The sequence below is a fragment of the Bos indicus genome, chromosome 2, assembly GCF_029378745.1.
Source record: "Bos indicus isolate NIAB-ARS_2022 breed Sahiwal x Tharparkar chromosome 2, NIAB-ARS_B.indTharparkar_mat_pri_1.0, whole genome shotgun sequence".
Lineage (NCBI taxonomy): Eukaryota > Metazoa > Chordata > Mammalia > Artiodactyla > Bovidae > Bos > Bos indicus.
The window spans coordinates 28,617,903-28,644,053 of NC_091761.1; the positions used below are offsets into that span (position 1 = coordinate 28,617,903).

The 26,151-nt window shown below is 38.9% G+C and overlaps 1 protein-coding gene across 5 annotated transcripts in view; it reads right to left on the reverse strand.

Moving 5' to 3' along the window:
• Nucleotides 1-26,151, reverse strand: part of B3GALT1 (beta-1,3-galactosyltransferase 1) — a 619,500-nt gene that overhangs the window by 339,588 nt on the left and 253,761 nt on the right. For 2 of the 5 annotated variants that reach the window (XR_011569375.1, XR_011569372.1), the window contains one exon: nucleotides 1-26,151. This exon is cut by the window's left edge and continues 60,675 nt beyond it; it is cut by the window's right edge. The exons of the other annotated variants lie outside the window; for them this stretch is intronic. The gene's annotated coding sequence lies outside the window, so the exon portion shown is untranslated. 5 annotated transcript variants of the gene reach the window in all.

A 26,151-nucleotide genomic window follows, 5' to 3' on the forward strand; every position in this document is an offset into this window, starting at 1 on the left:
CATGTGTGTGTCTAGCCTACAAACTCCCTGTACAATCATCCATGTTCTCCATCTTTTCTTTTCTTGAAGCATTAGAAGAGCCCTATACACCATGGGCAATGGTAGGGTCAGTAGATCAAAGATACATGGGTTCCTGTTCAACTGTAGAGCTGAACCTCACTCCAGTCCTCACAGGACTCTAACAGAGGTGAGAGAGTTTCAGGTGGTAAGTCACTAAGACGTTGCAATTGTTTGCCACAATAGGTCACCAGGGCCTGACTTGGTAGGGTTTGGTGAAGAGTCAATAACCCCTAAATTCAACAACATCATATCTTCTCACTCTATGACCAAAGACATCAAGACTTCAGGATAATGAAAAATAGCTTCAGCTTTTCAAACTTCAGGAGATAACCATGCAATCTCTACTCTTCCACACTGATAATATATAATTGACTCAGCTATTTGGGTTTGAAATACCATCCCGATTACTGTACAAGAATACTTGGAATTAGTTTTGTGTTCTTGGTCATACTGGTACTGTTTACTATTAAAAGAAAAGTAAGTTTCCAGAGATGTACTGCATTTCAGATCACAAAATTCAGTATGCATGCTTTGAACTCCATGACACTTCCCTTTCCCTCAGGACTCAGACTTTCATCTAAGGATAATAAATGTATTTAATAATTTTTTTTCAGAAAGTGTATGCACTGCACAAAATTACTGCATTATCTGAGATTATCTTGCCTATTTCATCTGCTTTCTCCCACTTCCTCCATGATTAGAACCATCTTCTGTGATTAATTTTGAGTAGATGGTAAGATATGTAGATTCATAATAAAGAAGAAAACACTACTATAGATAATTCAAGACTCGAGTTGAAAATTGAGACTCAGAAACCCAAAACCTTAAAAACTATTGAAAACATATCCAATGGAAAGGAAGGTCTGATAGATCATTCATCAGCACAAAGATGAGGAGTATTGAAGAGTATTTTTCAGATATTTTTCTTTTGGAACCACTTCTGCTCTGAAATAGCTTAATACAAACACTAAAACAAAAAAAATGAAATTATGAGCTTTAATGCTAGTAATATATGAGGATATAATTAGGTAGGGAGAAGAAGTACATTTCTATAAGGTTTTCAAATCACCTAGATTCACAATCTCTGACTGTATAACATAGTCACTGCTTGGCATTAATGTCTACTGTGAGTGGACCCCAGACCACTTAAGTGTGAGAATGATGGTATCACAGGCAAGGAGAGAAGCTGGTCGTCACTTTCTAGTGATAGGTTCATGCTAGGGGTGGGGGAAGCGCGTGTGCTGTGTTTGGCTAACTCACTCTGCCACCATGTCTAGGAATGAAGCTGAGAGCGAAAGACAGTAAGGGGAGGGGATGATTATTTGCTAATATGAAGGAGTGATCACATCAGTGTTTTTACTGTTTAGATCCGACAGTAGGGACCACATCTGAGAATACATAAAACATTATTTGTAAATTTAAGGCAGCAGGGTGCAGTGGAAAAATCTGAGTGTCATAAATGCTGGGGTTTGCTTCTAGTTCTCTCTCTTTCAGAGCATCCTAGGAAAGCTATTTGCAGATTATGAACTTCTCTGATTCTGTTTCCTCCTATGTAAAATAGGGATATTTAATAACCTGCCTCGACTTTGTGAGCAGCACATACTTACACATACATGACTGGTTTTAACTACTATGAATAACTTACATTGATAACAAGCATTACTGATTCATTTAATACAACTCTCTGAAGGACAGGAAAGCCTGGCAAGCTGCAGTCCATGGGGTCACAAAGATTTGGACATGACTTAACTGAACAATACAATGCTCTAAATATTTACTGACAGGTTTATGCCGTAGTATTGAGTTAGAAACTATAAATAACTCTAAGAAGCAGCTGGATCTTGAAATCAAGGAGATTACAACTATTGGTGGATTTATACCTTTGGGAAACAAATACTAATATAAAAATCATAAATTATTCAGTGTGAACATGGGTTGTAGATGATGAATAACACAAAATGAAAGGTAGGACTGAACTGGATGAAATAGATTTCTGAACAGGAGATACTAAATGTTACTTAGGAAACAAAAGACAAATAACAATGATAATAATAATAAAGCCCATTTAAGTTTTAGATATACCTTGCCTTTTAGATTTACCTTAATCCTAGAAATTTAGTTGGATAGGTTTGGCTATGTGTAACAGAAAACCTAAATAAGAGTAAGTTAATTTCAGATTAGCTTCCCTGATGGCTCAGTTGGTAAAGAATCCGCCTGCAATGCGGGTGACCTTGATTTGATCCCTGGGTTGGGAAGATCCCCTGGAGAAGGGAAAGGCTTCCTACTCCAGTATTCTGGCCTGGAGGATTTCATGGACTTTACAGTCCGTGGGTCTCAAAGAGTCGGATACAACTGAGTGACTTCCAAACATTCAATTTCAGATTTAAGATGAAAATTTCTCTCTCTCTCTCTCTCTCTCACACACTCACACACACACACACACACACACACACACACACACACAAGGTATGGCATCTTCTCAGTGTCAGACCCCAGCTTCTTCCTGTCTGATGCTATCTATTTCCCAGGACACTAATGGCTACTACAGCTTCAATCATACATCTACATTACAGGTAACAAAAAGGAGGAAAGGACCAAAAAGGGCCTGCTCCACTTAAAAAGACATTCAAATTCTATTTACTTCTCATTTTCAGAACTTAGTCATGTGGTCATAGGTTTCTTGGAACTGGAGTCTTTAAGCATTTGTTAGAGTGAAAAAAGAATGAATATTGGGTCGCTGGTGGGCATAGGAGGGATGGGGAGTCTCTGCTAAGCTTGATTTCTGTTTTCTTTCTCTTTCTCTAGGCAGAGGATTAAAAACATGCCCCTAGAACACAGTGGGCAGAGAGAAAGGGGATCTGGGCTCCCACTCCAGCTTTCTCACTAATTAGGTACAGTTGCTGTCTCTCTCTCCACTTCCTTTTCTCAGCTGTAAAATGAGAGCTAGCCCCTTTAACTGATCAAAAACTATAATTCTATCATGGGTAAAAGCAGACGGAGAGAGCCGGACCCAGTAACTTTATAAAATGGAAAGGGTTCAAGAGTTTAACACTTAAAAGATTAAATTAGATCACTGATCTAGAGAAAGGTTTACAGATCCAGAGTCATAAAGAGAGAGGTCTTCCTCTCTCTTCCTCAGGGATTTCTGACCTTGGTGCACACAGCCAGTGAAAACTGTCATTTAGAGGTTGTTGATTTGATGCTTCACGAGGCCCTGCCAGCAGAAAATTTCACCCAGCAAAGATGGCTGGATTCAACTTTTTGGCAGGCAGCCTAGGGAAAGCTGGCAAAGAAGTCATAGTACTTTGACTCCTCTTCTGGTATGGCCACTCACCCCTCTGGGGCTTTCACTCAATCACTTAATTCTTTGGGTCTCAGTTTTATTAAATGCAAACTTTTGTTTGTTTGTAGGAATCACAAGAAAATAACGTAGAGAAACAGAGGTCTCTCTTCTTCCTACTTAGGGATTTGACAAAGATTTCAATGTGTCGATGGACCAGACAAAATGACCACTGAATAATCTGGTAAGACATCTGGCAGCTCCCCAGGTGGAGGTTTTTGTAATAGCAAGAAAAGAGCATCAACAGCAGGATGACATCTGAGGCAGAACAACGCTGTATGGCACTGACAAGAGCCAACACAGCTATAGCCCAGCTGTCCAGGTTAGTAAGAGATCATTGCCAGCAGCCTGTGTGCTCAGTTCACGGAGTCTTAGTCCCAGAGTCCAGGACTGATGCTGAATGCTGGGGCATGGCCAGATGAATGAGGATTCATCTTCACCTTTAGCAGGCATGGCCCAATGCAGAAATGCTCTGGAGAATTGACCGTTGTTTTCGGGTGCTAAGAATGCTTTACACTCCTCTACGCTGGTGATGTTGGAAGATGCTTGATTGCGCCACAGGGGAAGATGTGAGTGGTAGAAAAAGTTCAAGGTCAAAAAAAAAATTATAGCAGTGTCATGGAGAGGGCTGTTCTAAATTAAGCAGGAACCTAACACTATAAATTGGTGAAGTATCTGAATGCCAGAATTATATATGAGAGTTGCATCAGACCTACATTTCAATCCCCTCTGTGTACTGAAGGATTTGGCTTCCCTGGTGGCTCAGCAGTAAAGAATCTGCCTGCCAATGCAGGAGACATGGGTTCGATCTCTGGGTCAGGAAGACCCCCTGGAGAAGGAAATGACAACCCACTCCAGTATTCTTGCCTGAGAAATCCCATGTACAGAGGAGCCTAGTGGGCTACAGTCCATGGAGTTGCAAGAGAGTCAGACATGACTTAGTGACTGAACAACAATCAGTTCAATTCAGTCACTCAGTTGTGTCCAACTCTTTGTGACCCCATGAATCGCAGCACGCCAGGCCTCCCTGTCCATCACAACTCCCGGAGTTCACTCAGACTCACGTCCATCGAGTCAGTGATGCCATCCAGCCATCTCATTCTCTGTCATCCCCTTCTCTTCCTGCCCCCAATCCCTCCCAGCATCAGAGTCTTTTCCAACGCATCAACTCTTCACATGAGGTGCCCAAAGTACTAGAACAACAATAGTGAAGGATTAATTTAACCCAAGAGTGGTCCTTCCCTTACCCTTTGCTACTGGGAAGTTATCTCTGCCTGATAGGAGTATCTGTTTGCCTAGGAGCTTTGGTCACCAGATAGTCTAACAATGTGATACATTGGGCTTAGGAATCACAATCTCTCCCTCTGGAGGAATTAGAAACTAAAAGCATTATCCATAATCTCCAGGAGGGGTTAGAGACTAAAACTTACCATGTGTGGCAGTATATGATTGAACCTTAACAAAAACTCCAGGCATCAAGTCCAAAGTAAGCTTTCCTGATTGGCAATACTATAAGTTGAGTTATGAAGTCTCACAGAGTAAGGGGAGGAGGGAATAGCTTCCAATACTCCAGCGGGGAAGATGAGTGGAATCCTGGGTTTGGACCCCTCCCTGACTTTGCCTTATGTTTCTTCCTTAGACTGGTTCTAGTTTATATCCTTTTACTGTAATAAAATAGTAATTTTAGCTATAGCACTTATTTGAATTCTAAGTTATTCTAGTGAATTTCTGAACCCACGGGAATCTGTGGGGACTCTGAATTTGTAGCCAGCTGATCTGAAATGAGATGGTCCTAAAGACCTCTAAACTTGTGTCCAGTTTTGAAATGAGAGCAGTCTTGTGAAGCAATGTTCCCTTTGACTTGCTGTTTGGCCCCCTCATTTCAGTTGGTATCAGATGCCTATAGACTGGGAGGCCTGTGCCCGTGAGTGTGAATAACTCTGGCTGGGTACCTCTCATTTACAATCCCCAGGTCAGGGTCTACTGGACCAACTATAAGGATGGTTGGTCATCCATAAGGTCAACCAACCATAAGGATGGTTGACAATGTTAATTGGCCATTTAAAAGCCACTGTTCTTTTCTTGACATTTGTAAGGGCAGACAATGTACCCATCTGGCCAGGCGTTAGACCAAATCTGGTCAAAGTCAATCACAACAATTCTGTTTTCTGCTAGTGTACTACAGACACTTTTGAGGCACTGCATTAGCCTTGAGATATTTGAGGACGTTCTTTCTAGGTAAGAAAAACAAACTTGCATTTGCTTATAGCAAGCTCTCCATTGCTTGTATCCAAATACACTTATAATAAGTACAGTCCCTACAGAAAGAATAAAGTGGTGAAGCACCATGTTCAAAGTCACAGGTTGGACTGATACTGTATGCTATTTTCCTGACTCCCAGTCAGCACCTTTTCTAGTACTCCTTTTTTTCCCTAGTCTGTCTCTTATCCTATGAATGATGATGAGTTAAATGGTCAGCTTCCCATTTTGTACAGAAAATGAAACAATCTTTCAGGTATAGGAACCCTCAAAAAAACATAAATGATCAATTTTCTTTTCCATAATTTTTATTTTCTTATTTTTTAAATATACATTTTTATCTTTTTCTCTCTTTGTTGTTGCTGTTCGGATGCCAAGTCGTGTCGGACTCTTTGAGACCCCCATGGACTGCATCATGCCAGGCTTCCCTATCCTTCACAATTTCCCTGAGTTTGCTCAAACTCACATCTATTGAGTCAGTGATGCCATCCAACCATCTCATCCTCTGTCACCTCCTCCTCCTTTGGCCCTCAATCTTTCCCAGCATCAGGCTCTTTTCTAACGAGTCAGCTCTTTGCATCAGGTAGCCAAATTATTGGAGCTTCAGCTTTAGCATCAGTCCTTCCAATGAGTATTCAGGATTGATTTCCTTTAAGATTGACTGGTTTGATCTCCTTGCCGTCCAAGGTACTCTCAAGAGTGCTCTCCAGCGCCACAGCTTGAAAGCATCAATTCTTTCACACGGTGCCTTCTTTATGGAGCAACACTCATATCCGTACATGACTATTGGAAACACATAGCCTTGACTATATGAACTTTTATCTCCAAAGTGATGTCTTTGCTTATTAACACACTGTCTAGGTTTGTCATAGCTTTCCTGCGAAGGAGCAACTGTCTTCTAATTTCATGGCTGCAGTCACTATCTGCAGTAATTTTAGAGCCCAAGAAGAGAAAATCTGTCACTACTTCCACCTTTTCTCCTTCTATTTGCCATGAAGTACTGGGGCTGTATGCCATGATCTCAGTTTTTTGAATACTGAGTTTTAAGCTGGCTTTTTCACTCTCTTCCTTCACCCTCATCAAGAGGCTCTTTAGTTCCTTTTTCTAAAAGTCTTTTTAGTTTCTTTTTCCTCTTTGCTCAATTTCCATCTCATCACAACCACATACGTATTCATATGTGGTTCCTAAATAAGCCAATACCATTCATACTGAAATCACTTTATCTCACCCACCAAAACATTAACACTTTTAAAGAACTTCAAGTTTGTTAATCTGATCATACAGCTTTTGCTCAAAATGAATCTAGGTAGGCCTTGATACATGTCCATGTATCCCTTGCTCAAAATTAATTTTTCTTATTTGATTTAAATAGTAAATTTACTGCATTTATAAATAATTATTACACAGATTTCCTTGACCATGATCGCAGTTCAGTTCAGTTGCTCAGTCGTGTCCAACTCTTTGTGATGCCATGAATTGCAGCACGCCAGGCCTCCCTGTCCATCACCAACTCCCGGAGTTCACTCAAACTCATGTCCATAGAGTCGGTGATGCCATCCAACCATCCCATCTGCTGTCGTCCCCTTCTCCTCGTGCCCCCAATCCTTCCAGGCATCAGGGTCTTTTCCAATGAGTCAGTTCTTCAATGGAGGTGGCCAAAGTACTGGAGTTTCAGCTTTAGCATCAGTCCCTCCAATGAACACCCAGGACTGATCTCCTTTAGAATGGACTGGTTGGATCTTCTCGCAGTCCAAGGGACTCTCAAGAGTCTTCTCCAACACCTCAGTTCAAAAGCATCAATTCTTCAGCACTCAGCTTTCTTCACAGTCCAACTCTCACATCCATACATGACCACAGGAAAAACCATAGCCTTGACTAGACGGACCTTTGTTGGCAAAGTAATGTCTCTGCTTTTCAATATGCTATCTAGGTTGGTCATAACTTTCCTTCCAAGGAGTAAGTGTCTTTTAATTTCATGGCTGCAGTCACCATCTGCAGTGATTTTGGAGCCCAAAAAAATAAAGTCTGACACTGTTTCCCCATCTATTTCCCACACAGTGATGGGACCAGATGCCATGATCTATTTATTTAGAAAAACAGACACCCCTATTCTAGAGGATAAATCCCACAAATTAAAACATCTCTTACTGACCTTGCTGAGAGCATAATTAGTATATAGTTTTCTTCCAAAAATGTCTGAATTAAATAACTAATAAATCAATTACTTTTCAGTCTAATTTTTTAATAGCAAAAGCTTAATTTAAAAATCTCCTATGGGATTTTTTATAGCTCTATTTCCACACCAAGAACTTTGAACTCTCACTTAAAATGTTCTGTTCTGCTGTATGTTTTAAATGTAGAGTGTAACATTAAGAGTCAGTATGCATGTAAAACATGTCACCGTCAGTATTAGAACCTATCTGACTTTCTGTCGTTTCATGTTAAAAAAAAAGAAAAAGCCTAAAGACCAACTTATACACAGATCTCTAGGACGTTACAGTACTGAAAGGATTCCACCTACCCTATGTAAGCCATGCCTTTCAAAAACAAGATAGAAGAAGCAGAATTCTACTTTGTGGTTGTAATTTTCCATCAACATCCTGGTGACATCTTTGAGAATAAATTGCATTTATATAAGCAGACCAGTGATTACTAAAGTCATTCCAAATACTCTTCTTTTATAAAAGCATTCTGCTGAATTTACAACTCATTTTACTGGCATAAAAATAAGTAAAGCTTCTAAGTCACTATATATAGTTTTGTCCATAACAAGAAACTGTGCCAGTGCTTTTTCCTTCTTCCAAATACAGATATTTTCAGGTGGAAAAGACAGACTGACTTGCCCACATTTTAACAGAACACGCATACAGCCAAACCACCATCTGGGTTCCCCATCGCAGAGCTGCGTACGTTCCCTAGGGTAACACCTAGCAGAATCACGTCTTAAGCCTTGTTTTAAATCTTGAAACTTGTGTTAGCAAAGGAAACTGAATACCATTGAAACTGTTGAAAATACCAATAGAATACAGATAAATTATGAAAGGGCCAATCCTTCCTTCCTCTTTTATCACAGCAGTCAGGAATAGCATCTTACAACAATTACACAAGACGGCAAGTGAAACATGTTTGTCTCACATTTCAAAAGGGTAGAAAGGAAAATGGGAAGCAATAAAAGCAGCAAAAACGGTTAATAGTCTGGACTAATTCAAACACTGATTCAGAAGAACTTATAAAAAAGCATTTGATGTCTTTTCAAAATATCTCTCAAAGTTTAGTATCAGTGTTAACATGGCCATAAAAATAATGGAGCTTGAGTGGTTCCTTCCAGGACATCAATCACTGAATTGCAGATTCAGGACCAAAAGCCTGGTGTTATGACCTCTGAACCCAATTCTATTTCCACAAGATCACTTGTATTTTAAGGGAATGAGTCATATTAAAGAGATTCACTACTATGGAAATTCAATCATAGGTTAATTAGAAATAATGAGTTAAAGAACTGCAGTCTTATTGTAGCCACAATAAGAATTTGGTGAACTGGGAAATATTCATGGAGGGTGATACAATCATTACATGGAAAAGTCTAAGAGGCCTTGTATAAATGTTCTGCAGGTCTACTGCAGTTATTATAGAAGAATCTGTCAGTAAGGATAAAAAGGGAGCCGGGGATTTGAGGTGATTTCTAAATATTTCAAACTTTTCCAGATGTCAAACTGAAATACTCATATTACTCTAGAAAAATCTAAATTACTTCAAATCTGCATCGATTTCAGTGTGTACAGATAGTTTAAATCTTGTGTGAGACATATTCAAATACCTACAAAAAAGACGTGGGACAGGGAAAAAGCCAACACACAACTTTCACAACTTCAAGTTACCCAGAAAAAAATTAAAATTTTCATCTGATATTGTTTAAATATAAGTTGGTTGCTATAAAATAAACTAATACTTGGGGATGAGAAGGAGAATACAAACGAGAGAAGCATGGCTTGGACAGGCAGCAGTGCCTTCCATCAGAATGGGTCAGAAAGGCTAAAGCTGACAGTGCATCCTTCTGATCGTATAATCAAAGCAAAGGCACAAAGGGGAGTATGAATTTTTCTACCTTAAAGGAGGGATACAGGTTAAGAAAGCAAAATAAGTAGTATATTTGAAAACTGAGGCCTCAGAACACAAGCTTCAGTTTAAAAAAAAAAAAAGCACATATCTGAAGAAACTATTAAAAAATAAGAACTATTAACTATAAAAAATGGTAGTGCTCAGCAAAAATGAATAATCCTGTTTTAAAGTAAGTTCAGAATTTCACGCAAACAGAACATGACTAATGCTTTTATTTGGAGTTGTTTTAATAATTGATTTATAAGTGCCAAGACTGAAGACTGATCATTTCAATGACTTAATATTAACATCCATTGCTGCCATTTGGTTGGTAGTCTTGTTTGAATGAAGACACTTCCTATTGCCAGTATACCTGCTTCCTCTTTCTCAAGGTTTAATAGAGAAAATAAATTAATTCTTCAGAATTAGATTTAATGGGAAATGATAAAAAGTAAAACTAGGTTTATGCACTTTAGAAATAACAGACACATGTCAGGTAAAACACACTTGTCCACTGAATAGAGCTAATGACATAAAAACAAGAAAAAACCCACAAAAGTCAGATAGTGATACCAACTGATATTAATCTAACCTAAGACATAACAGAATACAAAGAACTATACAAAAAAGATCTTCATGACCCAGATAACCACAATGATGTTATCACTCACCTAGAGCCAGACATCCTGGAATGTGAAGTCAAGTGGGGCTTATGAAGCATCACTATGAACAAAGCTAGTGGAGGTGATGGAATTCCAGTGGAGCTATTTCAAATCCTAAAAGATGATGCTGTTAAAGTGCTACACTCAGTACGCCAGCAAATTCGGAAAACTCAGCAGTGGCCACAGGACTGGAAAAGGTCAGTTTCCATTCCAATCCCAAAGAAAGGCAATGCAAAAGAAGATTCAAACTACCGCACAATTGCACTCATCTCACATGCTAGCAAAGTAATGCTCAAAATTCTCCAAGTCAGGCTTCAACAGTACATGAACTGTGAACTTACAGATGTTCAAGCTGGATTTAGAAAAGGCAGAGGAACCAGAGATCAAATTGCCAACATCTGTTGGATCATAGAAAAAGCAAGAGAATTCCAGAAAAACATCTACTTCTGCTTTATTGATTACTCCAAAGCCTTTGACTGTGTGGATCACCATAAACTGTGGAAAATTCTGAAAGAGATGGGAATACCAGACCACCTGACCTGCCTCCTGAGAAATCTGTATGCAGGTCAAGAAGCAACAGTTAGAAACAGACATGGAACAATGGACTGGTTCCAAATTAGGAAAGGAGTATGTCAAGGCTATATATTGTCACCATGCTTATTTAACTTCTATGCAGAGTACATCATGTGAAATGCTGGGATGGATGAAGCACAAACTGTAATCAAGATTGCTGGGAGAAATATCAATAACATCAGATATGCAGATGACACCACCCTCATGGCAGAAAGTGAAGAGGAACTAAAGAGCCTCTTGATGAAAGTGAAAGAGGACAGTGAAAAAGTTGGCTTAAAACTCAACGTTCAAAAAATTAAGATCATGGCATATGGCCCCATCACTTCATGGCAAATAGATGGGGAAACAATGGAAACAGTGACAGACTTTATTTCGGGGGGCTCCAAAATCACTGAAGATGGTGACTGCAGCCAGGAAATTAAAAGATGCTTGCTCCTTGGAAGAAAAGCTATGACCAACCTAGACATGTAATAGAAAGCAGAGACATTACTTTATAAGAAATGTCTGTCTAGTCAAAGATATGGTTTTTCCAGTAGTCATGTATGGATGTGAGAGTTGGACTATAAAGAAAGCTTAGTGCTGAAAAAAAAAATTGATGCTTTTGAACTGTGGTGTTGGAGAAGACTCTTGAGAGTCTCTTGGATTGCAAAGAGATCAAACCAGTCAATCCTAAAGAAAATCAGTCCTGAATATTCACTGGAAGGACTGATGCTAAAGCTGAAACTCCAATACTTTGGCCACCTGATGCGAAGAACTGACTCATTGGTAAAGTCCCTGATGCTGGGAAAGATGAAGAAGGGGACGACAGAGAATGAGATGGTTGAATGGCATCACTGACCTGATGGACATGAGTTTGGGCAAGCTCTGGGAGCTGGTGATAGACAGGGAAGCCTGGCGTGCTGCGGTCCATGAGGTCACAAAGAGTTAGACACAACTGAACAACTGAACTGAAGACATAACAGAAAGTGAGGATGTGGGTTTTGCATAATTGAGATTAGAAGAGCATGATCCATAGCTTTAATACTTAAAGCGAATAAACATGAGAGTTATTACAGGAAGAATGCTAAGGCACTACATAAATAGCCTCGAGCATGCCCATGTGTGCTAAGTTGCTTCAGCCGTGTCTGACTCTTTGCTACCTAAGAGGAGCCACTAGGATCCTCCATCCATGGGATTCTCCAGGAAAGAACACTGGAGTGGGTTGCCTACTCCAGGGGATCTTCCCAACCCAGGGATTGAACCTGTGTCTCCTACACTGGCAGGCAGATTCTTTACCACTAGCACTAAATAGCTTCCAGCAGCACCTCTCAGACAATGTACACATGAATCAGTTCGGGATTTTTTGAAAATGCAGATTCACCTTCCATAGGTCTAGAGTGGGGTCTGAGATTTCTCTGTCTCCATCAAGCTTCCTCCAGGACAGAAGTCTGCTGCTAGTCTGGCATTCACTTTTAGCAGCAGGGCACTATTACATGGAGGAGGCACAGGTGGAAGTGCTTTTCTGGCCCGTGCGTTCAATGAGCTAACTCAGGATTGAGATAACCTCAGCAATTTCTGTTCTAAATGGTTCTCTTGTTTACTGATTTCACCCTAGGGTGCTCGTGCCCCCAGGAAAGAGAGTAAGGGGACTTTTAGGACATAGGAAAGCCGAGTAGGGTTCTACAAACACCAGACCGGAGAAATGACTGTTTTGTGACCTTTTTAATGTGTTCTAATAGATTCTACTTGTTCCTAATAAATGAAACCTGAATCATATTCAATACATCCTTTCTCCTTTAAGAGATACAGTTGATTTCTAACAGTTGGAGAAAGAGAAATTCCTTATTGATTTGATTATTAGACAAGGTTCAGAAAACAGAAAATAATGACTTTCCCCAAAGCTATTTGACTTAAATTTAGTTTGAAATTATATCAGATTACTTACCATTTTCATTTATATTTTATGTAAACCAAATGATGTTATCTGTGCTTCAACTCACCTTCTGATCATCTCAAAAATAAAGCTGTAAAAACAGAATGAAGGCTATTTTTTGCTTAACTACAAACAGCTATGCAAGAGGAGCATGGATATGGCTCTGCAAATCATTCAATTTCTGCATATTTAAATGATCTACAGTTTATGCTGTAATGTCAGGGAATAGCCAGCGCTATTCTGTCCTCTCACAGAGTATATTAGTACCATAAATCATATCAGGTTGAGGTTCAAAATACATCATTTTTTAAAAAGAGGGCAATCTGTTTATGAAAAGTAATGCATTGTTCTGGTTTACTTGAGATAATGAATAATTTTTGTTTAACCTTTACTTGAAGTGTATACCTGTACCACTCTGGGAAATTACAATATTTGCATATTTGGATTTTTGTTTTGTCCTTGGAGGTCTCATTTGGCTGCTCTGAATTGAATTATATAAAGTTTTTTTCACCGATAAAGCTAACTCGGATCTAGTCCAGATCTTTTTTAAACAGAAAAAGAAATGACTATATTCTATTTAAGCTCTTTTTGTGAATTCTAATCATGTTTATAGTATTGGGAAAAGACTAGAGACTGATTAATTCATATGAGCGTCAGGACATTAACCTACGTTTGTTACTCTTCTTGGACAGCTTTCATTTGTCATTGATTCTTAGCATGGTATCTTTAACAATTACCAAAAAAAAAAGCAGTATACTTATCTTTATGCCACTTTTAGATTAACTATTATTTTTTACTTTATTTATTTATTTTTGGGTGAGCTGTCTTTGTTGCTGGGCAGGCTCTCCTCCAGCTGCAGTGAGCCGGGGCTATTCTTCGCCGTGGTGCGCAGGCTTCTCATTGCCGTGGCTTCTCTGGCTGTAGTGCACAGACTCTAGGGAGCATGGGCTTCAGCAGTTGCGGCACGTGGGCTCAGTATTTGTGGCTCCATGGCATGTGGAATCTTCTTGGACCAGGGATCGAACCTGTGTCCCCTGCATTGGCTGGCAGATTGTTTACCACTGAACCATAGGGAAAGCCCTATATATTAAGATAGAATATTTCTATACAGAAAGTATAATCAATGTTGCCTGTGGATTCCTTTTTTCCCAGTAATAATAGTTTGGAATACAAGAAATATTTGTCACATCGATTTTGAGGTACTGTTAGACCTGATGAATAAATTACACTTACATTCTTTCATCTAGCATCAACCATTTTACCTATCAGGGCTCTAAAAGCAGGGTGTAGAATTTTTGTGAAAGCTGAAAAGCCTCAGTTAAGTATTTTAAGAAGTTTCTGCTAGAAATCTCTTCAGTTTCATATTTAATTCAGCAGTTTCTATGATTAACATAATGTTCTAAAATACTATTTGAATTATACACGGATGAACTGAAGTTATTTTCTTTCTAAATTTTTCATACTGGTGAGCAAAGCAAACCCAGCCTGGAGAATGACCAAAGCTGCCTTCTGCAAACAATGTGATAAAATCAGGGCTCCACCTGATGGGGGTGGGGGTGTGGAACTCTGGGGATGTGCTCACTAATGAGTTAAAGTCTTAAGTAGTCAACTCAGTAACAGAACAAAGAGTGGAAGAGCATTGAGATAAGCCTACAATAACACCCTTCATGTATTTTCACCAGTACTACAGGTTTTATATACTCAAAAATGTTACAATTTGCAAGACTTAAATATATATATATGTACAAATATATATATGAGAATACATATATATGGATGCACACTTTAAAAACACATACGGACAGATACATGTGCTGTGCACTTAGTCGCTCAGTCATGTCTGACTCTTTGTGAACCCATGAATTGCAGCCTGACAGACTCCTCTGTCCATGGGGATTCTCCAGGCAAGAATACTGGAGTGGGTTGCCACACCCTTCTCCAGGATTCTTCCCAACTCAGGAATCAAGCCCAGGCCTCCTGCTTTGCAGGCAGATTCTTTACCATCTGAGCCCCCAGGGAAGCCCACAAATACTGGAGTGGGTAGCCTATCCCCTCTCCAGGGGATCTTCCCTGACCCAGGAATCAAACCAGGATCTCCTGCATTGTAAGGCAGATGCTTTACCAGCTAAGCTACCAGGGAAGCTCTAGCACAGATACATACATATGTATATATATGCACACATATGTAGTTTCCTCAGTTGTGTTTTTTTTTTTTTTTTAGTTCTAAAAATCTTTTCTTACTTCTCCAGTATCGAGACACAGCATTAAGTCTTGGCATATCTGCATTAATATGAAGTAGATGAGAGAAGCAAGAAGCTGGATACACAGGTAACTTCAGAACATGTATCCAGGAATTTAAAGAAAAGTTTGGAAAGGGTTTCTGATTCCTAGATATCACAGATTTGATTACTTTGGACCATCAATAGAAGTAGAAGGAGGGAAACAATTTAGACAGGTGACAAGTAAAGGTCGTTAAGGTTTTGAGGTAGAGTGGAAAGAATCTGTTGATGTTTGGTAATGGGGTAGGGGAGGGGCTTGGAGACAGGGAAGGAGAGGAATTAGAATGCTCCTATATTTTGGCTTGAGCGACTGGGTGGGCCATTGTTCCATTTATAGAAATAAGGGAAGAGAGAATTGATGGGAAAACATGTATAGGTAATTAGCCACTGTCTCATCTAATCCTGAAGCTCCAATACTTTGGCCACTTGATACAAAGAACTGACTCACTGGAAAAGACCCTGATGCTGAGAAGATTGAAGGCAGGAGGAGAAGGGGATGACAGAGGATGAGATGGTTGGATGGCATCACCAATTTGATGGACATGAGTTTGAGCAAGCCCCAGGAGTTGGTGATGGACAGGGATGCCTGGTGTGCTGCAGTCCATGGGGTCGCAGAGTCAGACACAACTGAGTGACTGAACTGAACATTTGATTTTAAGTTCTTTTCTTTATTATATCTCTTCCTGCTAACACTTCATTTGGTTCTCTCAGAGACACACTGCATATATAGATACTAATTTTTTTTTTTTCCCCTCTATCTTCTGGTTGACCATGTCAGCCTTCAATTACTTCCATTAGTGATCTGAGATTCTTGGTAGGCTTTTAGAAACTCAGGTTCATCCAGAAGTAAGTAAATCAAAACTACCTTCCAAAATAGGGTGTTGACAGTACTGAAGGAAAAGGGCAGCTAAAATTTTCACGTTTTCTGCACCTTTGCTGGGTGGACTCCCAATTCTTTAGTCCCTGCAGTCAGGGCAGTAGGGAGCAAAAGCTTGGGTGTGGTGGGTCTCACAGGATTCTTAACACTCCTGGAGTCCTCCTCGTGCAAAAGGGACCAGAAATGTTTTATTTTTCTTGCATATTTTCCTTTCACATCTCCTTACTTTCAACACAGAAACAAATCCTTTTCTCTTAACACTAGAGCTGTTTTCTTTAAGGGCTGCAGGAAGGCAGGAAAGGAAGGGAAATGAGTGACCCTGAAGGATGATTCAAATGCAGTTCAGGAGATTTTATGGAGCAACATTAATGATGATGAGACTACCTATCTTTCTTTTTACACACTTACCACTTTAGGACAAATATACTCTTTTGCAGTCTACTTTACAAAAAATAAATTATGTCTTTTTTAATAACAAACATCTCAGTTGACTTGATACCACTTAAAAATTCTTTGATTATCATATTACTCTTCCTTTTTCTTTTATCCTCTTTCCTTCCCTAATTTCCTTCTTTCTTGTTCTCATTCTCCTTCCTTTTATCTTCTGTCTCCCCTCCTTCCTTCCTCTTTCTTTCTCCTTTTCTCTCTTCCTGGCATTTTAGAAACTGCATATATGGCATGAATTGCAGGATCTAATTGTACTGCTGCTACACTGAACAAGTTTTGTTGAGCAAGACATTTTCAAAATTGGACTTTTTGACCTTGCATCATACTTAAATGCGAAATACACTTTGACCCTTGCCCTTATTATTGTATTCTATAATAATAAGTATTATCTAACAGAAATGGTGTAGACATTATCCTTTTTTAAAATACAGACAAAAAATTCCCTAATCTAATTGTTTTGAAAACACACAGCGCTGGCTAAATTTGGGGGGATGAAAAGGTATGCCTCTCCTTCATATCTCTGCATTTTTGTGTTTTTTGTTTTCTTTCCAGACTGAACAATTTCAAAGCACTAAGCTGCTTCTATGACAAGAGCTGGCCAGTACAATGATGAAGCACCAAATTAACTTTGTCAGCTGACCAAACTTGATTTTCCCTGAGATTCAGTCTCCCAGCTCTAATGCATTTCTGAAATTACATTACAGGTTGCACCTCAGAGCCAGGAAGACCAGATGGCCATGGTTTTTCCATAATGGGGATGCTGCACTGTTTAAGTTATAGACTGGAGAACTCAAGGGACCAGCAATTACATCACATCCCTACGGATGTACAAAGTTCACCCTTTGTTCCATGGCCTTACTGCCAATTTATCCCTCTCCTAAGTGGAAGTCTCCTCTCATACAAAAACAAAACCAAACCAAACCTGTAATTCTATGATTTACTTTGATTCTTTATACTCTTCAGCTGCTTACTTTAGGATAATAGGATAATCTCTCTTTTTTTTGCTTTCCTTTTTCCTCTGTTTCCTTGATGACTTGTATGATAGAATAGGACTTATGATAAAAACACCTCAGGTTTGTTAAAGACCATGATCCTTGGGGTCAGACCTGGGTATGAATCTGGATCCACCCATTGCTAGATTTGTAATCCTCTGTAAGGGGTTAAGTATTTGCAGTCCTTAATCGAGAACATCATAACTGATTCATAAAATTGATATCCTTCTTTCTTTATTTGCCAGTCTAGATTTGATTACTAAATCTGTAAGAAAGGAAATGCTAAGGTAAATATAAGATATCAATTTCTTCACACACATGTATTTTCTTTTTGCATTTGTGTTCATAGTTGACAGAGAAACTGGGGGTCCCACAGGTGGGTCATGAGTTGCTCAGTTATTCTCTAGGGGTTTCTCTTGATGATTCTCTATGGTACTCATTGTATCTGTACATTCCTAATTTAGAACAAGATTTTTAATTTTACCATAGTTCAAAGAGGATTTTCTATTAAAAATGCTTAGTCACAGAAATATTTGCAACTTATATATTTAACATATAGGAACAAGACAAAAACTCTCTATTCTCTAATTCTCCAAAATTTCAACATCCTCACCTTTATTCACTCTTCTTTCAAAATATCACATCCCTTCATTTAAAAGAGAGAACCAAACACATAAATTTTATATTAAGCATAACATTTATATGACTATTATTTTAATTTTTATCCTTTTCCAAAAAGTACAATAAGTAAATAAATGGGAAATTTGTGTGTGTGTGTGTGTGACCAAGGTGTGAATTAAGAAAATATATAAAGTATGAACTGAGAACCATGTTTCACTTGATTTCAAACAACAAATACAAAAAGATTTATCTTATAAAATAAATCTAGGTTATAAAGAATTGCCTATAAAAAGATTCTTAGTATTTTATAGAAAATGTTTGAATAGGGCTTAAAAAAAGAATATTTTTAAAGCCATTGTATGCTACATGGACTTGACCATTTCTTTACCATTCTGTAGTACTGAGTTAAACTGATAAACAAGAAAATAAATGGATGGTGAGCCAGACACTCTTATCTTGACTGGAGAAACTATTTATGGAGGAATATAAATACTAAAAGCCAAATAAACTGACATATTATATGAAAACGTCTCCAAAGAAGTAATACAAATGCTAGTAAACACGAGAAAATGTTCAACACTGGTAGTAAGCAAAGTTAAACGAATCACAAAAATAATAAGATTCAAATAGCAATTTATATATTCAAATTGGCAATCTAAAATAAAATTACAAAGACTGCATGAGACCAAAATATTCACTACTTGTAAGAAGACGGGTGTTCAGAACATTTGCTTTACATTCTTCCTTTTAAAAAAGAAACTTCTTCTCCCAAATAATTTAAAGGTTTTATGCAAAAAAGTTTAACATTAAACGTTAAAAGTAACCAAAATATTCACAATAAGTAAATGGCTAGGCAAATTAATATACCTTGATAAATTATAAGATATTATGTGATTATTAAAATTAGGCATTTTTAAGGACTGAGTGCATATAGTAATAGTAACCAAAAGTCATGATCCATAATTATAGAGGATAATACTACTTTCATTATTATGTTAAAATATGCATAGAAGAAAGACAGGAAGAAGTACAAAGACAGTAACAATTCTATCTAGATGGTGGCATCACGGTGTTTTAGTTTCATTTTTACAAAACCCACATTTTTACTTTTTTACAACATGTATTATTTTTATTTTAGTGTATTTATTACTTATTAAAAGTAAGCCACACACCATTCAAAGAAAAATACTGGATTAGACTTTCCTATCCTGGAAGTAGGCCTCTGTGACTGACTTTAGCAATGCAATCCCCAAACGGTAGCCCTACTCTCACCGTTATGGCTGATCATTTATTTGGGTTCATCTTAACACATTATAAAAAAATGAGTTATAGAGAGGTACCATCATCCCCTTAATCTTTTCCAAGGTGACAAACATACATAGAAATGACCATCAATTTCCAGACATGATTTTTCTCCTGTGTTCCTCTTCCATTTTCCCTGTCATCTTCATTCTAACCCATCCTCAAATAGATTTATGTTGAGGGTCTCCAGAGCCAACCAGAAAAGCTATTATCTAAAACTATAACATGACACTGAGAAGATCTATTACTTTGCCATGCAAAACTTTGGATTATTATTTTAAAGTTAATGTTCATTTTTTATGTGAACATTTGATGTCTGTGTTTGGTAGGAAAAAGAGCACATAAAGCAAAAATAATTAAATGAACAGAAAGAAATGATAAAAACTTATGATAAAAAAATCTAAAATACATGAAATGGTTAAAAAATCCTTTCTTGTTTACATATGATTCAATCAGCAACATTCAACAAGCATTAGTATTCCTACTATGTACCCCTGTACTGAGTATTCAGGTTAATCTACCTAAGCATTTTGTACACAAAATTAATTTTCTATTTATCAGAAGATCTCCAAAAAGAAATAAGCTTAAAATGTAGTGATTAAATCTGATTTGCCTTTAAAAAAAAAATAGATGCTCAATTGACAGAATAATTAAATATTGGAAAAGATGTCCTGTCAAGGTGGTGAAATGTTGAGAGTTGTAAAAATAAGACAAATCTTCAATAAAGATGGACGTTCCCTAAGTGCAGTGCAGGCTAGAAGGTGATAGCTGATGCAGATGAACTTTTATTTTCTCTTCCATCATTGATTCTCACATTTTTTAGTAGCTATTTCACAGCCTAACTTAAAACTAATATCAAATATCAAAGAAAACTAGTCATTCAGTCCAATCCAAAAAGAGTATTACAATTTTATTTTAGAAATTATTATAGCAGCATGTATATAGTGCATTTGTACAAAGCCCCTTCATTCTTTCTTTCCTTTAGATGTTTAGTAATCACCTTTTGGGTTCTAAGCATTGATCTAGGACTCAGGAAATTAGAGAAAGGCTATGTCCTCATGACATGTATGTTCTAGCTGGGAAAACAGACTAGAAAAGAGATAAAAATTCATAACAATCAGGCACTGTGAGTATAAGAAATAAAAATAAAGCCAGGTAAGAGACGGAGGGAGACAAGGTACTATTGCAATTAGCACTATCAATAGTCAGCAGTGAGAGGTAGTATCTATTTGAGAAGGTGAAATTTGAGCAGAGGTCTAAACAAAATGAGTGAGCAAGCTACACAAATATCTGAAGGAAGACAGTTCTAAGCAGAGACAATAGCACAATGGACATCAGAGATCAAATGGGCTTTCATGTTCAAGGAAGGAATGGACAAAGGGGAGGCTGGCAGGAACTAAGCTCATAGAAGAAAACAGGGGCTAAATCAAGGGAAGACTCACAGGCCATAGAGTAAAGATTCTGGATATTATATTATTTTAAGGACTCCACTAGAGAGGTAAGAGGAGAGTGACATGATATGATGGACAATTTAACAGAATTGCCTTAGCCACTATATGAAGAATAAACTTGACGGCAAGGGTGGAAAGAGGGAGACCCCATGAGAGGCTATGGAAATGATGCAGGTGGGGACTTATCTCAGTGGTTGCAACAAAATGTGACAGTAGGAGCAAAAAAGTGGATGAGAGGTACTTAGATTCTAGATATATTTTAAGATATACCCAAGAGAATTTATTTAATGACTGGATGAGAAAAAGAGAGGGGGCAAAGATTATTTCAAAATAATTTGGCTTGAGCTGCCAGACTGATGGAGTTGCTATCAACTGAGATGGGGATAACGATTGGTGTTCCCCATGCGGGAGGATATGGAATGAAGTTTTAGATATGCTGACTTTGAGACTTCTATTAGATGTCCTACTGGAGATGTCAAGAGATAAATGTCAAGAATGTGGCATCAACACTTCCCTGATGGTCCAGTGGTTGAGAATCCAGCTGCCAAAGCAAGGGACATGCGTTTGATCCCTGGTCTGGAAATATTCCACATACCATTAGAAAATTAAGCCCATGTGTCACAACTAATGAGCCATTTCTCCCCAACCAGACAGTCACTGCAATTAGAAGTCTGTGTGCCTCAACAAGAGAGGTGCTCACAACAACTAAAGAAAGCCTGAGTCCAACAACGAAGACACAGCACAGCCAAAAACAAATCAATTAATTTAAACAAACCAACCAACAAACAAAAGAATGTCGCATTGGTGTAGAAGTTTGGTCTGGACACATTAATTTGGAGGCTGCCACTGCATAGACTTTTGTTTGTGCCCTCCAAGAGTCTGTTACCCCAGTCCTGTGTAAGGTCTGGCGGCTCTAGGGTGGGTTTAATGATGACCTCCTCCAAGAGGGCTTAAGCCATACCCAGGGCTATTACACCCAGAGTCCCTACCGCTGTAGCAGTCCATGGCTGACCCATACCTCCGGAGGAGACACTCAAACACAGTTCTGGTTCAGTCTATGGGGGTCTCTGGGTTCTGGTGAGCACAAGGTTTGTTTGAACCCTCCAAGTGTCTCTGGTGGGTACAGGGTTTGACTCTAAATGAAATTTAGCCCCTCCTTCCATCTTCCTGGGGCTTCTCCTTTGCCCTTGGATGTAGGGTATCTTTTTTTGGTGGCATTCAAGATTTTCCTGTCGATGGTTATTCAACAGTCAGTTGTAATTTTGGAGTTATCACAGGAGAAGATGAGGGCACATCCTTCTACTCTGCCATTCTGGAGTCAAACCAGTCAAACTTTTCCCTTAGGAAGGATGAATTCACTCACTGGCCCTAGAGATCACTTCTCAGCTCTCCTGGCAATTCACTCAATGTCACAGTAACCTCAGTCTATGCCCTAACCAGTAATGCTGAAGAAGCTGAACATGAACGATTTTTATGAAGACGTACAAGACCTTCTAGAACTAACACCCCAAGATGTCCTTTTCATTATAGGGGACTGGAATACAAAAGTAGGAAGTCAAGAAATACCTCGAGTAACAGGAAAATTTTGCCTTGGAGTACAAAACAAACCAGGTCAAAGGCTAACAAAATTTTGCCAAGAGAATGGACTGGTCACAGAAAACACCTCTTCAAATAACACAAGAGAAGACTACACATGGACATCACCAGATGGTCAATAGGAAAATCAGACTGATTAGACTGTTTGCAACCAAACATGGAGCTCCTCGATACAGTTAGCAAAACCAAGACTGGGAGCTGACTGTAGCACAGATCATGAACTACTTATTGTCAAATTCAAACTTAAATTGAAAACAGTAGGGAAAACCACTAGACCATTCAGCTCATTCAGTTCATTACAGTCGCTCAGTTGTGTCCAATCCTTTGCGACCCGAAGGACTGCAGCATGTCAGGCTTTCCAGTCAATTACCAACTCCCAGAGCTTACTCAAACTCTTGTCCATCGCATCAGTGATGCCATCCAACCATCTCATCCACTGTCGTCCCTTCTTCTCCTGTCTTCAATCTCTCCCAGCTTCAGGGTCTTTTCCAGTGAGTTGGTTCTTCGCATCAGGTGGCCAAAGTATTGCAGTTTCAGTTTCAATATCAGTCCTTCCAATGAATATTCAGGACTGACTTCCTTTAGGATTTACTGGTTGGGTCTCCTTGAAGTCCAAGGGACTCTCAAGAGTCTTCTCCAACACCACAGTTCAAAAGCATTAATTCTTCAGTGCTCAGCTTTATAGTCCAGCTCTCACATCCATACATGACTACTGGAAAAACGATAGCTTTGACCAGATGGACCTTTGTTGGCAAAGTAATGTATCTGCTTTTTAATATACTATCTAGGTTGGTCATAACTTTTCTTCCAAGGAGCAAGTGTCTTTTAATTTCATGGCTGCAGTCACCATCTGCAATGATTTTGGAGCCCAAGGAAAGAAAGTCTCTCACTGTTTCCATTTTTTCCCCATCTATTTTCCATGAAGTGATGGGACCGGATGTCATGATCTTAAATTATCTGAATGTTGAGTTTTAAGCCAACTTTTTCACTCTCCTCTTTCACTTTCATCAAGAGGCTCTTTAGTTCTTCATTGTCTGCCATAAGGGTGGTGTCTTCTGTGTATCTGAGCTTACTGATATTTCTCCCAGCAGTCTTGATTCCAGCTTGCGTTTCCTCCAGCCCGTCATTTCACACAATCTACTCTGCATATAAGTTAAATAAGTAGGGTAACAATATACAGCCTGGACGTACTCCTTTATTGATCTGGAACCAGTTTGTTGTTCCATGTCCAGTTCTAAATGTTCCCTCTTGACCCGCATACAGATTTCTCAGGAGATAGGTCAGGTGGTCTGGTATACCCATCTCTTGAAGAATTTTGCATAGTTTTTTGTGAGCCACAGGGTCAAAGGCTTTGGCATAGTCAGTAAAGCAGAAGTAGATGTTTTTCTTCAACTCTCTTGCTTTTTCGAAGATCTAGCGGATGTTGGCAACATGATCTCTGGTTCCTCTGCCTTTCCTAAATCCGGCTTGAACTTCCAGAAGTTCATTGTTCATGTGATGTTGAAGCCTGGCCTGGAGGATTTTGAGCATTACTTTGATAGCATGTCAGATGAGTACAATTGTGCAGTAGTTTGAGCATTCTTTAGTATTGCCTTTCTTTGGGATTGGAATGAAAGCTGACCATTTCTAATAATGTGGCCACTGCTGAGTTTTCCAGATTTGCTGGCATATTGACTGCAGCACTTGCTTTTGGAAATAGAAAAATCATCTTTTCAGATTTGAAATAGCATCAGCTTTTCGGATTTGAAATAGCTTAACTGGAACTCCATCACCTCCACTAGCTTTGTTTGTAGTGATGCTTCCTAAGGCCCACTTGACTTAGCATTCCAGGATGTCTGGCTCTAGGTGAGTGACCATACCATCATGGTTTTCTGGGTCACGAAGATCTTTTTTGTATGGTTCTTTTGTGTATTCTTGCGACCTCTTCTTAATATCTTCCGCTTCTGTTAGGTCCATACCATTTCTGTCCTTTATCGAGCCCATCTTTGCATTAAATGTTCCCTTGGTATCTCTAATTTTCTTGAAGAGATCTCTAGTCTTTCCCATTCTATTGTTTTCCTCTATTTCTTTGCGTTGATCACTGAGGAAGGTTGTCTTATCTCTCCTTGGTTTTCTCTGGAACTCTGCATTCAAAAGACTATATCTTTCCTTTTCTCCTGTGCCTTTAGCTTCTCTTCTTTTCTCAGCTTTTTGTAAGGCCTCCTCAGACAACCACTGTGCCCTTTGCATTTCTTTTTATTGAGGATGGTCTTTATCACTGCCTCCTGTACAACGTCAGGAACCTCTGTCTATAGTTCTTCAGGCACTCTGTCTGTGAGATCTAATCCCATTAATCTATTCGTCACATTCATGTATAATCATAAGAGATTTGATTTAGGACATACCTGAATGATCTACTGGTTTTTCCTACTTTCTTCAACTTAAGTCTGAATTTGGCAATAAGGACTTCATGACCTGAGCCACAGTCAGCTCCTGGCCTTGTTTTTGCTGACTGTGTAGGGCTTCTCCATTTTAGGTTTCAAAGAATATAATGAATATGATTTCAGTATTGACCATTTGGTGATGTCCATGTGCTGACTCTTCTCTTGTGTTGTTGCAAGAGGGTGTTTCCTATGACCAGTGTGTTCCCTTGGCAAAGCTCTGTTAGCCTTTGTCCTGCTTCATTTTGTACTCCAAAGCCAAATTTGCCTGTTACTCAAGGTATCTCTTGACTTCCTACTTTTGCATTCCAGTCCCCTATAACAAAAAGGATATCCTTTTTGGGTGTTATTTCTGGAAGATCTTGTAGGTATTCATAGAACCGTTCAACTTCGGCTTTTTTCAGCATTACTGGTCAGAGCCGTAGACCTGGATTACTGTGATAATGAATGGTTTACCTTGGAAACGAACAGAGATCATTCTGTCATTTTTGAGATTGCATCCAAGTGCTGTATTTTGGACTCTTTGGTTGACTATGATGGCTACTCCATTTCTTCTAAGGGATTCCTGTCCACAGTAGTAGATATAATGGTCATCTGAGTTAAATTCCCCCAGTCCAGTCCATTTGAGTTCGCTGATTCCTCAAATGTCGATGTTCACTCTTGCCATCTCCCTTTTCACCATTTCCAATTTGCCTTGATTCATGGACCTAAAATTCCACGTTCCTATGCAATATTGCTCTTTACAGCATTATACTTTACTTCTACTGCCTTGTCACATCCACAACTGGGTGTTGTTTTTGCTTTGGCTCCAACTCTTCATTCCTTCTGGAGTTATCTCTCCACTCTTCTCCAGTAGCATATTGGGCACCTACTGACCTGCGAAGTTCATCTTTTAGCGTCATACCTTTTTGCCTTTTCATACTGTTCATGGGGATCTCAGTGCAAGAATACTGAAGTGGTTTGCCATTCAGGTATGACGTAAATCAAATCCGTTATACAGTGGAAGTGACAAACAGATCCAAGGGATTAGATCTGATAGAGTGCCTGAAGTACTATGGACAGAGGTTCGTGACACTGTACAAGAGGCAGTGATCAAGACCATCCCCAAGAAAAAGAAATGCAAAAGGGGAAAATAGGTGTCTGAGGAGGCCTTACAAATAGCTGAGAAAACAAAAGACGCAAAAGGCACAGGAGAAAAGAAAAGATATACCCATTTGAATGCAGAGTTCCAAAGAAGAGCAAGGAGAGATAAGAAAGCCTTC